Source organism: Emydura macquarii, unplaced genomic scaffold (assembly GCF_026122565.2).
Source record: "Emydura macquarii macquarii isolate MOO-44397 ecotype Brisbane River unplaced genomic scaffold, CSIRO-AGI_Emac_v2 contig_1027, whole genome shotgun sequence".
Taxonomy (NCBI): domain Eukaryota; kingdom Metazoa; phylum Chordata; order Testudines; family Chelidae; genus Emydura; species Emydura macquarii.
In genome coordinates, this window is record NW_027131164.1 from 915,249 (window position 1) to 930,148 (window position 14,900).

The 14,900-nt window shown below is 43.4% G+C and overlaps 1 protein-coding gene across 1 annotated transcript in view; it reads right to left on the bottom strand.

The window, feature by feature from the left end:
- EVA1A (eva-1 homolog A, regulator of programmed cell death) overlaps window positions 1–14,528 on the bottom strand; it is a 113,370-nt gene extending 98,842 nt beyond the window's left edge. The window contains exon 1 of the mRNA XM_067544855.1: window positions 14,442–14,528. The gene's annotated coding sequence lies outside the window, so the exon portion shown is untranslated. The remainder of the gene's footprint in view (window positions 1–14,441) is intronic.
- Window positions 14,529–14,900: the final 372 nt, after the last annotated feature.

Genomic DNA, 14,900 nt, shown 5'->3' on the forward strand with positions numbered 1-14,900 from the left:
GACAGAAGAATCCCATGCACAGCTACAGACTGGGGACTGACGAGCTAGGCAGCAGTTCTGCAGAAAAGGACCTGGGGGTAACAATGGATAAGAAGCTGGATATGAGCCAGCAGTGTGCCCTGGTTGCCAAGAAGGCTAATAGCATATTGGGCTGCATTAGTGGGAGCATTGCCAACAGATCGCGGGAAGTGATTATTCCCTTCTATTCGGCATTGGTGAGGCCGCATTTGGAGTATTGTGTCCCGTTTTGGGCCCCCCACTACGAAAAGGATGTGGACAAGTTGGAGAGTCCAGCGGAGGGCAACAAAAATGATTAGGGGGCTGGAGCACAAGACTTATGAGGAGAGGCTGAGGGAACTAGGCTTGTTTAGTCTGCAGAAGAGAAGAATGAGGGGGGATTTGATAGCAGTCTTTAACTACCTGAAAGGGGGTTCCAGGGAGGATGGAGCTAGGCTGTTCTCAGTGGTGGAAGATGACAGAACAAGGAGCAACGGTCTCAAGTTGCAGGAGGGGGAGGTCTAGATTGGATATTAGGAAAAAGTTTTTCACTAGGAGGGTGGTGAAGCACTGGAATGGGTTACCCACGTAGGTGGTGGAATCTCCATTTTTAGAGGTTTTTAAGATGCAGCTTGACAAAACCCTCGCTGGGATTATTTAGCTGAGGTTAGTCCTGCTTTGAGCAGGGGGTTGGACTAGATGACCTCCTGAGGTCCCTTCCAACTCCATGATTCTATGATTCTAACCATCCTGCCCAGCATCACACAGGACTTTTGTGGTGGACCAGGGAATTGAACTTGAATCACCTCAGTTTCAGGTAAGGGCCTTAATCACCAGGCCATCCTTCTTTTCTACCGGAAGGTTGCAGCCCAGTTATGAAACATTAATACTACATTTTCCCAAAAAGTGTCATTGGGTAGTTCCCCTAGTAGATGACAGTGCCTAACTTTGAAGAAGGTAAATGGATAATATCCAAGAAAAAATACCTCCTTTCCCACCCTTCCTCATATGGCCCATACCCAGGAGTGTCATCTCCATGCTAAGTCTACCGTTGACTATTATGTGAATCGATGAAAAACAAACAGAAGTACAGGACCTGGCCTGCATCACGAGTGGAGGATCCTGTAAGATTCAGCTCCTAGTTTTTAGGTCATCCCAATTTCCAAACCAATCCATAAATATCTCAAAGCCACCAGCATCTAATGCAGGATTTTCTCACAAGCGAAGCACAAATCAAGGCCTGAGTCAGGGGGAGTGTGACTATTGTGAAATATTCTGGTTTAAAGCTTTCTGGTCTAGGAACAAAAGTAAGAATCAATGGTGGAGAGATAAGGAAAAATTAAGTACCCAAATTCATTGTGCGTCGCTGAACAAAGTGTTAAACACTTGAAGTTTGTCTAAGGAGGCCAGTACCAGCAATGGCATCCTGCTGTCGTGATAAAAAGAAATTAACTTGAAGTCATACATTACAAAAGGCTAGACAAGTGGTTTTCAACCTGTGGTCCACAGACCCCTGAGGTCTGCAGACTGTGTCTAAGGGGTCTGTGAAAGGTTGCCATTACCACAGAACAGTGGTTTTCAACCTGTCTTCCACAGCCCACTGGGGGTCCACAGACTAAGGCTACTCCTACACTTCAGCAGTCTGGTGAAAACGCTCTAAACTGATGGGAGATAGCTCTCCTGTCGGATTAATAATTCCTGCCTCCGTCCAAGTAAGAATCAATGGTGGAGAGATAAGGAAAAATTAAGTACCCAAATTCATTGTGCGCCGCTCAAAGTGTTAAACACTTATAAGGAGGCCAGTCTATCCTGCTGACAGGGATAGGAGAAGTTCTCCCACCAACATAGCGTTGTCTACACCAGCGCTTAGGGTGGTATCGCTTGCATCGTTCAGGGGTATGGATTAGTCACGCCCCTGAGTGATGTCAGTTATGCCCATGTAATTTGTAGTGTAGTGTAGACATAACCTATGTCTAAGATTTCCATCTCCATTCATTTTTTAGGGGTCTGCAAATGAAAAAAGTTGAAAACCATTGGGCTAGACTATAGCTCAGGACCCAGGGGAACAGAAAGGGGTGAGGTACGGAAAAGCTCCCTCGGTCTCTGAGCATGAGACACAAGTGCATTGGCAATATTTAACAGCTGTAGTTTGCACTCCTAGTTGACATGTCAAAAACTAGTCCATGGGAGGCAGGAGGACAAAGGTATAGCCAAGCCCACCTGAATGTGCTTCACTGGTCACAAACCTGCCCCTCTACCCTCTCCCACACATATATCTTTTGTGCTCCTGGAGTGCGGTCAACTGCGATCTCGCAGCCTTCTGCGTGGGAGTGCTCAGGGCTGCCGTCATTAATGCATCTATACCAAGCAGCCATCACAAAGCCCATCATCAGCAGTAATCCAGGAGAGCTGCAAAGGGCCGTAGCCCAGTTTTAGACCCACTGCACCAGCTTCGTTTCTGATGCTCATATTGAAGAGCTGTCAAGTTTTAACTAGTTCGCGTGACATTTTTTCAGATGCGAGTGAGCAGCTTTCCCTGAGTCAAATGGTCACCCCCCAGCTATCCATAATGATTAGTGCTAACTCTTCCGTCCCAGAATCTTAAGATGCCTTCACCTGCTTTGGGAGGTAATTCAGTGTCATCAATCCCTTTTAACAAGATATTTCCATCTGTGCACAAGAACAAAACATCAGGCAGGGCAGAGGGAGGCTGTGCAGGGACAGGATTTGGTGTGAGCATGAAAGCAGCGCAAGGGGCTAGACACCATGCTACTGCTCTTATGCTGGGAGTGGGGAAATTTGATGTGTGTGTGTTTTCCTGCTTGCTCTTTTTAAAAATAGAAGAAAAGATGTGCCTGTCATCCTTGACTGCACGCAGAGCGTCATAAGGCTTGCTAATATACATATAGATTCTCCACTTTTTAACAAAGAATTCCCATTTAAGGATGTGCCCAGTTGTGATTTGCAACTCTGGCTGCCACTCAGTATCTTATTTCAGCCCAAATAATATTTTGCATCAAGGTGACTGTGATGGTTAATCAGCCAGTTTAGACCACATCAAGAAATGCAGTCATGTTTTCATGAAGTGTCTCACCCATAGTGATTGTGGCACAGTGTGCAAAAGCAGACAGCAACCTTGAGAAGACCACTCATCCTATATTTTAAGAGACCTCCTTCATTTAGTGCTTGACATGCTTCAAACTAGTATCCAATAAATATTTCCCTAGAAGCATTTGGTTAGATGAACAGTATGTTTTCAAGCAATAATACGCAAAAGATCAAACACGATGACAGAAAGTCCTGATTTTGTAACATAAATAAAACATGTTGATGCCCCTTAAAAATAAATTTTGTCTCATAACCTTTTCCCAAAAGAATAAAGTCTCAGTGTGCTATTTCTCTGTGTGTGGCATTGTACACTGTGAAGTATGTTTCCTATAAATTCTGGACACATGCTAGCAATCTGCTTCTGCAATATATGTATTGTAAATCAGATGCGTATGCTTTCTTCTAATCTTTTGCAGTCACACATGTGTACATTGCATTTTGCTGCAGATATTTTATGCACTTTGTCTATTATTTCCCCCCTCCTAACATCTGAAATGCATGACCTACAGTTTAATTTCATGTATGTTTTACTACAGATTGAACATGATCACTGATAGGAAAAACTCCTAATTCTCACCTTATGGGATCCGAGCGCAAATACATGACAATGTATATACTGCCTTCTTCTGAAGTCTGTCTTTCAGGTAAGACATGGAGTCAAGGTCATGATCTTCTCTGGCCATTAGAGATCTCATGGCACTTTTTGTAAGAGAAGGGCTGATATCAACCAAATTCCAACGTGGATGGTAACATACTACTTGCCTAAAACCTCTTCTGCAGCTTCATTTAGTTGCATATTTTTTCTTCACTTCTTATCTTTAAACAGTATATAATGTTGCTGTGCACTATTAAGCAGTTGCCACATTCCACCCCTGAGTTGACTTAACTTCAGCAGTGGATGACATGTGTCAGCAGTGAGTGAAGTGTGTTTCAATCATCCCTGAAATGCAGCCACCTCTAGGGTGAAACTGGCATCTTTTTAATGCTGCACAGCAACACCGCAAGATTGCTACTATAGAAAATGACATAAAAATGCTTTTTTCTCATAACCAAAATGTTTCATGGAAATGGAGAAAAAGCTACCCCAGAGTAGCTAATAGCTCAGTGATTAGAGCACTTGCCAAAGATGTAAAAGACCTAGCTTCAGGCTCTGACTTTGCAGTGGTGGAGCAGGGATTTGAACGTGGGTCCCATATGTCAAAGGAGTAACCTAACCATCAGGTTATTCTGGGGGGTACGCATGCCTTTTTCACAAAAAAATTCAAAAGTCCTCATTGCCATTCCACATCAGTAGTTTTTGAAACCTCAACATTTTTCACAAAATGGAATTGTTGTTTTTCCAGCCAGCCCTACTCAACACAATCTTAACTAAGGAGTAGCTACTGGCACCTCCACAGTATACATAAATCCAGAGCCACATTTCACAAATGGAGCCTACATTTATAGTAGGCCAAACTTAAAGCCTGATTTGAAAACATCCCTGAATTTGGGGATGTTTGCTAGATGGACAGTGGTACCATTATACCAATGTCAGTTAGGGGTGTGATTTTTTTTTAATATTTTATATATTTTTACTGAAATAGCTATATCATTATAACCCATTAGTGTGGACATATGGGAATAAGCTACACAGGTATGAGCACCTATATGCTGCTCAACACTAAGCATCGCCCACCCCACCTGAGATTGATCTCAACTGGCTACACTGAGGTGAAAAACTACCTTGTCTACACTGGGATTTTACAACAAGATAGTTAGCTCAAGTTTCCTATCGCACCATTAAAAACGCACCTTTTGGGCAGTGAAGATATAACCTTAGAGTAGCAAGACCCAGAAGCCTGGAGATCAACATTTGAAAAGTTTAAAGAGAGACACTTGAAAGGAAAATGTAGAGATTCACTGTTAGTCCCCATCGAAATGGCTCAACATTTTAAAAATTGCCCTGTTCTTCCTAAGAATGGGAATTATCCTTCCTAAATAGAGGCAGTTGGCATCCATGTAAATGATAGCAGATAGAGGTGTCTTAGAATAACACAGCAGGGTATTTTTTCAATCTTCCAGTATTTCTTTTAGCTCTTTCTGCCCCATTTCTGAACCCAAGTACAAGGTGCTAAAGGGGAAAGTGAAAGGAATGAGAAGTCACAAATTCTGGAATTTTACCCTCTTTAATTGTGCCAAGAAAAACATTTATGGACTGCAAAGTCATTTTAAAAGTGCCTGGAAGCAGACCCAAATCAAGGCAGAAGCATGAGTTTCTTTGGGCTTTTCTTCACAAGAACATTAATTCAGGTTAAAACATGACCTCAGGGTGTCATGTTAACTGCATGACTTTGCAGTCAGTATAGGCAGGTACAAGTCATGTTTAATAGCATACCAGGTGCCCGTGAGAACTCCTGGTTCCAGTAAGGATCACCCACAACCAGGTGACCCAATACTAAACATGACTTGCCTTATCTGTGCTGATTGCAAAATCATGTTTAACGTTATGTTAGTTAACATCACTCTTCTAGAGTGTGTAGTCTAACAAAGCCTATCTTTCAACTGGAGATGAGCCCCTATTGACTTGATGCAGGAAAAAAGGCAGGATTTTTAGCTCTTTGGTAAGGGACCAGTTGGGAAATGAGGAAGAGGAAATGGTCACGTAAAACACAAATCTTGTACAGGGGAAATGTAGGGGAGGAGCAGATGGCACAGAGGCAGCTGAGAAGCACCGTAAACAACCATCTAAGCTATAGCCACAAGCCATTTCAGCTGCTTTGAATGTAGTTCCCATCATCACTCAGCTGGGGCTGGAGAATATCAGATATGTTTACCTCCAGGGCTTTGTGAATCTGTTTATTCTGAATCATTGCCAATGGTAGCATTCATTTCCAGAGGGATCAATAGTGGGTCCCATATGATTTACACAGCATATCAATAAGTCAGTGATTTATCTGTAGGGGAGGGAAGCCTAGGAAACCCCTCGCTCTAAACTGTCTACTCCCTGGCTCCATACATTCAATTTCCCAGCCCCAGGGAATGTATTATCCTCTCTTCTACATATTTTCCTGTGGTTTGCATTATCATTTGCTAAATACATTACCATACACTATTTACCTGTAGTCTCAAGATTGTAACCCACTCCAGAGAGTTCACAAATAAACCACTGTATTAAATTGTCCGATAGCCAATGGTATTTAGACCACATGCACACAGCTGAAATTATCATCTGAGGGCCAAATCCTGCAGCCCTGGTCACACAGTGAACCCCCTAATCACAAAAGCCAATGAGAAGACTCAGGAGTAAGAATTGCTTGCACCAGTAAGAGATGCAGAATCAGATTCTAGGTCAATACATTTAATGGGGATTAAACTCTTGGCTCCAGTCTGATTCCAGTTTGAATGTAGACACGTTTAAGAGGACTGAAAATACCACAGTATTTCCAATTCCTTTTGTCAGTTTCTTGGATCCGTTTTGAAAGAGCTACTGACCCAGACCAGTGTTTGGTGGGGAAGTAGTATGGGTTAGTGGGTGCAGAGCCAGCTGAGGAAAGTTCAAATACCAGAAATAGCTACTATACAAGGATTATTAATATATATTACATTTATTACACACCCAACAGAACTGAGTCATTTGGGGCCTGATCCAAATCCTATTGACTTCAGTGGAAAGACTTCCATTGATTTGCATCAGTTCCTCAGGGCATTATCTGAAGAAACCAGGAGTGTGGTATAGGTTTGTAAAACTAGCAGATGCATTGTAGGAATTTTTGTCATCCACCCCTACAGTAGATACTGTCCGAGACAGAACACTAGACTATGTGGACATCTAGTCTGTTCTGCTATACCAGTTCCTCTACTGCAGTCCCTTGAAAGAGATTCTTCTCAGGCTTATTCTTAGGCAGTCTTTGGGAACTGCAGCAACTCCTATTCGCAGCATGATCTTGTTCTGATATTTGCAAAGAGCACGAGTTTTCAGGCCCCTAAAACTACCCCTATCCCAGGTATCTTTCAATCAAGTTACAGGAATCAAACAAAACTGGAGTTAATTGCAGGTAAGTGTTGGGTTTTTTTATATTAAGTGCAACCCAAACGTGTGGGTTCAAAAGAAATATTGGTATGAGGGGCATGTATAAAATGCTATCTGATTTGCACAGGTTGGTTTGAAGTTGCCAGTCTTAATGATGACAGATGTCAACCCACAGCCTTCTTTTTCTTTAAAGCATTATAAGGCTAAAGCCAAGAACTTTCTTAGGGACACAGTTTCCACTGGGCTCCATGATGACTTGTGTACTGGTTTAAAGAGGCTTTTTTCCAGATCTCCATTTTTCCATCTGTACATTGAAAGTTCTCTGTGGAAGGGACTGTCATCTTTGTCACTTGTATGTCCATTGCCCAGCACAATGGGGCCCTGAACCCTGAATAGGATTCTTACACACTACCATAATCTAAGTAATAAATAATTAACTTGATTGTCCATCATCCGACTTCCATCTCTGCTGAGGCTGCTAAGCAGTATCACAACTACAGAGATGCCGGGAATAGGTCAAGCTGTTCTCTCCAGAGAAGTAAAGAATCATTTACCCTTCTACACCAAAACACACACACACAGTATTAGTAAGCCTATCCTCACCCTGCCAACTGACCTAAATGAAGGTGGCATTACTTACAGAAGAAGAAGGCTGTCCTACAATGTCACACATAGCACAAGAAGAATGTAGGTATGTTTTCACAGTGTGTCCTCTCACACTCTCTGGGAGTTCAGATTTACAGAATGGTGCACTTGAGAGCTATCCACCAGCCTCACTTCCAGCCTACAGAATATGGACCACTGGCTCACTGCACCATCTCCTCTCAGCTGAAAAGGCAGATTGTATGCATGTAGTGTCCAAGTACTAGACGTTTTCAAATACAAGGTATATCTACAAAGGGAGCAGAGATCTCTTCCAGCCTCAGAACCTCTCACCATGCCAGATACAATGAGAAATGGTCACTGAGACCATCATTTAAAGTTTTGTAGATGAGGACAAAGACTTTGAACAGAGCATCAAGCACACTGTTATGGCATGCTCTTGCTGGTCTGCCCTATTTAGTAAGCTGGCTACTGCATGTGTAACCCACTGGGGTGCATGTCCTACAGGTCGCCCACTGTGCCAGTCTATGGAGGTTATGACTAGGGATGATCAGAACCTGGAACTTCCATTCCATGGGAAATTTAAAAAAAAAATTCCCACATTGGACATTTCAAACTATCCCATGGAATGGGAATTCCAATAGTTCATTTAGGGGAAAAAGAACAAAACAACATTTTGTTTGGACTTTTCTTTAAAAAAAAAAAAAAAAAAAAAAAAAAAAAAAACTGATGAGGCTCTCTGAGTTGCCTGCAGGAGAAATGCCAGTTCATGCCAGAGACCTCAGCTTCTAGGCACTCCAAGCTGGGGAGCCCAGGACTTCCAGGCTCCTGGTTCTGCCTGGTTCCTGCTAGAAGTTTCCACAAAATCGACATGTTCCATCAGGTTGATTTAATCAAATCAGAAGTTTTCTATGGAAAAACGTTCATTCAGAAAGCTTCCCACCAGCTCTACCCGTGGCCTATTACAGCAGTAGGTGGAGAGCTTAAGCTCAAGATGTAGCATCTTGCGCTTTAAACTGTGGAGGTCCCTGATTCAATTACTGACATCTCAGCAAAGATGGTAGATGTCACTCATGCAGTAACCATCCATCCATATATTTGCGTATTTCTACTGCCCCCTTACAGTATTATCTGAACACCTGAGGCACTGGGTCGAAGTTTCTCCTCTCTGCTCCTGCCAGAAGTAGAAATTCCTTCAGTTTGCCAGGACCATGCAGGAATGTCAATGATCCTAACAGGCATGAGGCAGAGGTGTTCCTAAAACAGCCATTGTTAAAATCCAGTTAGAATCCACAAAGGGACCTGCTCACTGTTTTGGGGAGAAATGTCTAAGAGGTCCTGGCTAAGTCAGCACTGTGCCCACACAAATAGATCCTATCTGTGATCATTACAGTTGAAGTTCTCATGACCACTCAGTAAACAAAACACACCAATGATACCGGCAGCTGGTGACAAACACAAAGTATAATAGGAAGAGCCAGAAACACCTGTGCCTGATGAAACAAATGCACAGATCTGGTTGCACTGATTCATACATTCATAGATTCCAAGGCCAGAAGGGGCCACTGTGATCATCTAGGCTGACCTTCTGTGTAACACAGGCCGTAGGACTTCCTTGAATTAATTCCTTTTTGAACTAGAGTATATCTTGTGGAAAAACATCCGATCTTAGTTAAAAAATAATGCCAGTGATGGAGAATCACCACAACTTTTGGTAAACTCTTCCAAGCATTAATTATCCTGACTGTTAAAAGTTTACACCTTATTTCCAGTCTGAATTTGTCTAGCTTCAACTTCCAACTAGTGCATCCTGCATACCTTTGTCTGCTAGACTGACAAGTCCATTGTTCCCCAGATAGGTACTTATTGACTGTAATCAAGTCACCCCTTAACCTTCTTTTTGATAAGCTAAATAGATTGAGATCCTTGAATAATTGACTATAAGGTATGTTTTCTAATCCTTTAATTGTTCTTATGACCCTTATCTGAACCCTCTTCATTTGTTAACGTCCTTCTCGAATTGTAGCCACGAGAACTGGACACAACTAGCCTGGTAGCTGTCTCTGCCATGGCCACAAACACCTGACACTTCAGAAGAAGGGAGGGAAATAAACCAAGCTACTAAGCCAATTGGGCTGCACCGTGTATGGAAAGAAAATATTCCTGACTTTCATCCCTTCACATTCACCTAGTTGCGAATAAATACAGTGCAATCCACACCCATTCAGTGTCGCTTTCTGTCCCCCTCTAATGATGGCAGGGCCACATAGAGAGGTGGGGGAACCGGCTACGGTCTTGGTTAACCAACTTTTAGTGCAGGCAATTGATGTTCATACTTCGAACCTCAGGGGACAGCCTGCGAGGGAATCTGTTACCTTCTGTTTGGTCACAGATTTCAAAGCATAATATCATTAAATATCCATATTTCCTCATATGGTATTAATACATATATTTCACAATGCTATTAATCACCAGTGTGTCATTAGCTTTCAGAAAAGACCTTGCTATATGCACTTTTATAATACAGTTATATTGCATACAAACAGTTGATTTAATTACTTATCTCTTGAGGTTCAGCCACTCTTTCTTTTCAATATATTCTTTGAAAAGTAAAAACCAGACCAAGCTTCTTTCTCCTGCTGGATCATAGATACCATGCTGTCTCCTGCCCCCCCTTGTTAACTTGATAGCTTTGTTTACCTAACACATAAATGTATCTTCATTGTCTCTGCCTGATGACCACTCTGGCCAGAGAAGCAAACACATTTCTTTGTGTAGGGCAGACCTGTTTACCAACTCCCCTGATATGCCTGATTTAAACACATTTTAGTCATAATCCCAGCACATATCCATAACTCTTAATACACAGTGCATACCTACATCATGCACGAGCGTTACTGATCAGTGAGTTATTCATTTTCAAATTATAAAGATTATTACAAGAGTGTGTGGGGTGTGAATGCAGGGCTGCTTAGGATCACATATACCTATAGCGACAAAAATAAAAATTACTTCACATAGTTTCACCTGAACTCCTGTAAAACAGATTGGGTCTCGGATCAGAATGGTTTTTTTGCTCTGCCATGGTGTGAAATCTCAAGAAGCACTTCTGTTTGGATCCCATTCAGTACTGGTTTAACCCACTAATAGCAGTTACAATACAACTTAAGGATGGATGGATGGTCAGTGGGAACTGTGCTCGCCTGCACCATGGTTGAACTTGGCCCAGAATTTGGTCAAGGCTCAGAAAGAAAGGCATGAATATAATGGAAGGAAGCATGAAAAATGCATCACTGAATGAATCTGAAATAGGAAGATAATCTGTCTGCCTTTCCTCTGACTGCTTCTCTTCCTGGGACATCATCAAAAGACTCAATATTCTTCCTTTAGTGAGCCCTGCTACCACTGAAGTCATTGGGAGTTGCACTCAAAGAAGAACTGGGTCCAATCTGTATGAAAAAAAGTTTCTCTCAGTGCTGTGATACCCAACAATGTTCTTTCACTGCCGTTCAAAGTGCTGTGAAGTATGTCAGAAAAGATAAATAGCACTAAAATGTGAGTGGCTATATTCCAGCTTGTGAAACAATAAATATATGAGCAGCAAGCCTTCCAAGATTCAAAATATAGCACCCGGTGACCAAGGGATTGATTTTCAAAGGTATTTAGCTGCCTAAAGATGCAGAAAGGTGCTGAGCTGGATTTTCAAAAGTACCTGAGCAGGACAGACACTGAACAACTATCACTAAAATCTATGGGATTTAGGTGCCTAACCCACTAGAGCTCTTTTGAAAATCTAAGTGGGCACCTATCTGCATCTATAGACACCGAAATACCTTTGAAAATCTGGTCCCAAGAGCCTTGTAGAGCATTCAACCTCAAACTGTGCTGCTTGTTTCCCAGAGCCTCCATGTAGGCCGAGAAATCACCAGCCAAGTAATTAGTATCAGAAACAACTCCTCCAGATCTGAACGGACTAGATAAGGGATGACTCAACAGAGTAGCTGCTGCTTCATGCAGAGGGGGAAGCACGGGAGGAGGATATTAAGGAACATGTCAAGCTGCTGTGTCATCACATCCCATTCGATGAATGAACAGCTGGCATTGGCAGGTTTCCCCGGGGGTGTCCTTATAACAACAAAAAGCAAGAAGAAAGGGAGTCAGTGGAAAAATATTAAAATAGTTTAAGAGCTAGCCCGATCCACATCAGTGTACTGGTTCTTTACTGCATTTTTCCTTCATTTTCTCACTATCTTACGAGTTGGGGATGGAAAGCATCTCCTAAGTGTGGGCTTTCTGGTCTACCCCCTGCCAGCATAGGATTGTGCCTCACAGAATTCTCCAGTCAGTGTCTTGACCCTATCCAATTTTCCCTTGGGACATTTTTCCCCAGTATTGTAGATCTTGCTGTTTGGAAGGTTTTCCTGTCATTGAGCAAAAACCTTCCTAAACTTGTTAATTCCCTGGACAGTGGGGCCCTTTCTTTGGGATGTTTGCCCTGAAATAAAACACACTTTTGAAAGAAACATAAAATGAAAAGCCTCAATGATTCGCCTCTCTGAGGTGTCTGCGAGCCAGTAAACTGGCTCTCCATGCAGACATGGATAATCAGCAGAACCCTATCCAGCAGGGGACCTGCAGGACATTTCCACTTCCTTTGTGTCCCTGGGCAGCACAAATGGAGTAGGCTGAAGTAAAAAAATCTGTCCCGATATGTTTAGAGGACAGCATTGGTGGCGATGTGTACAGCATGTACACAGCATGTCTGCAATAGCCAGTCATATGTCCTGCAATAGCCAGTCATAAATGCCCTCTAGACATACTGGGGCATTCTCTGCCCCAACCCACCCCCTTTGTGCTACCCAAGGCACACAAAGGGGGCAGAAACTTCCTGCAAGTCCCCTCCTGGAGATTCCCTTAGCATGGAGCAGACCCTCGTTGTGCACCAAACAGCAGAACTGGCTCCTCTGCCTTCCTCCCCACAACACCCAGCACAGGAGGCTTGTCAGAGTGGCCATACTGCAATGTGCTGCAGCAGTTCCCAGCTGGCATTCAGTGCACGGGGGATCACAGCCAGCTGGCACAAGTGAAAACAACCCTAGGTAGGTTGCACTGACTTGTGCCAGGACTAGAGCTGGAGCAGTGATCTGACAGCCTCCCACACTGCTGTGTACAGCTGGAAGCTGCCTGCAACATAGTCCATGCCCCAATCAAGTTAAAAGAGTTTCTCGTTCTTAATGTGTCATGCAGATCTCCTGTGCGCAACGCAAAACTGCAGCAAGGGTGGGCTGTAGAGTGATATGTAAATATTGCTCTGTGCCTTCTCTCTATGACTAGTTGCTATTCACGGGGTGGCTCAAAGAGTTTTGGTTGAACACTATCATGTTTTCAGTGCAGTGACACATGTCTTAACCCCAAATCCCCTCTTTCATGCCAGCAAAGTCTCATTTAGAAAGAGAAGAATGTGAAGTTTTGTTCTTATCACCACTGCGGAAAAGGAAATGCCATTCAAAAGGGTTCAAAGTCCTTTCAACTCTTTAAATATAGAAGAGGCTTTTCCTGTCTCCAAATAAAATTAAAACCGCATTTTTGTTACGCATTATTTTAGGAGGTGGATAAAAGGCAGAAATAAGAACATAAGAATGGCCATACTGGGTCAGACCAATGGTCCATCAAGCCCAGTATCCTGTGTTCCAACAGTAGCCAATGACAGGTGCTTTGGAGGGAATGAACAAAACAGGCAATCATCAAGTGATCCATCCCGTCAGCCATTCCCAGCCTCTGGCAAACAGCAGTCCCTGCCCACCCTGGCTAATAGACACTGATGCATCTGTCCTCCATGAACTTATCTAGTTCTTTTTTGAAACCCATTATAGTTTTAGCCTTCACAACATGCTCTGGCAAGAAGTTCCACAGGTTGACTGTGCGTTGTGTGAAGAAATACTTCCTTCTGTTCGTTTTAAACCTGTTGCCTAGTAATTTTATTTGGTGATCCCTAGTTTTTGTGTTATGAGGAGTAGATAACACCTCCTTATTTACTTTCTCCACACCAGCCATGATTTTATAGACCTCTGTCATATCCCCCCCCTTAGTCGTCTCTTTTCTGTGTTGAAAAGTCCTAGTCTTATTAACCTCTTCTCATATGGAAGCTTTTCCATACCCCTAATCATTTTTGTTGCCATTTTCTGTACTTTTTCCAATGCCAATATATCTTTCTTGAGATGGGATGACCAGATCTGCACACAGTATTCAAGACATAGGCATACTCTGGATTTATAAAAAGGCGATATGATTTTTTCTGTCTTATTAGCTATCCATTTCCTAATGATTACCAACATTCTGTTAGCTTTTTTGACTGCCACTGTACATTGAGTGGATGTTTTCAGAGAACTATCCACAATGACTCCAAGATCTCTTTCTTGAGTGGCAACATTTAGACCCCATCATTTTATATGTATTGTGGCTGATGGCCGGCTTCCCACAGTGGGTCTCGCACCTTCCTGCTTGTAGTGGGCCAGGAAGTTGCCCGTCACCCCGTCTTCCCAAGGGGAGGGGGTAGGGACCCGGGCTCACCCGCTCCTCCGGGTCCCAGCCCAGGGGCCCTATGAACCGCAGCGGTATACTGCTGGCTCACTATTGTTTGAGCTGCAGCCTCTTCCCCTGGGCTACTTTCCCCCACTCAGTCCTTCTGGCCTCTCAGGCCCTATGTTCTTGCTGGGCTCAGTACCTCCTTTCGGGGTTCCTCTGCTCTCCCACACTCTGCTACTTCGGTCTGCTCCTTCCCTTTGCTTTGCCTCGCCTCGCCTCGCCTCGCCTCACTCAGCTCAGCACAGCACAGCACAGCACAGCACAGCACCTCTGCTCCTTCCAACTTGTGCACTGTGTGTTTGGGGGGGGGGGGGGGGGGCGGGGCCCGTTTATGGTGCACCTGGCTGATCACTAATCAGCCTCAGCTGCTCCTAATTGCCCCCAGTGGCTCTAAGTTAGTCAGCAGGGAACAAAGCCCGGAGCATTCTGGCACCCGCCCACCTCCCTAGGTCGTAAATAGGAGCACTCTTCTACTGCCTTCACCATATCACAGTATGGTTGGGATTATGTTTTCCAATGTTCATTACTTTGCATTTATCAACATTGAATTTCATCTGCCATTTTGTTGCCCAGTCACCCGGTTTTGTGAGATCCCTTT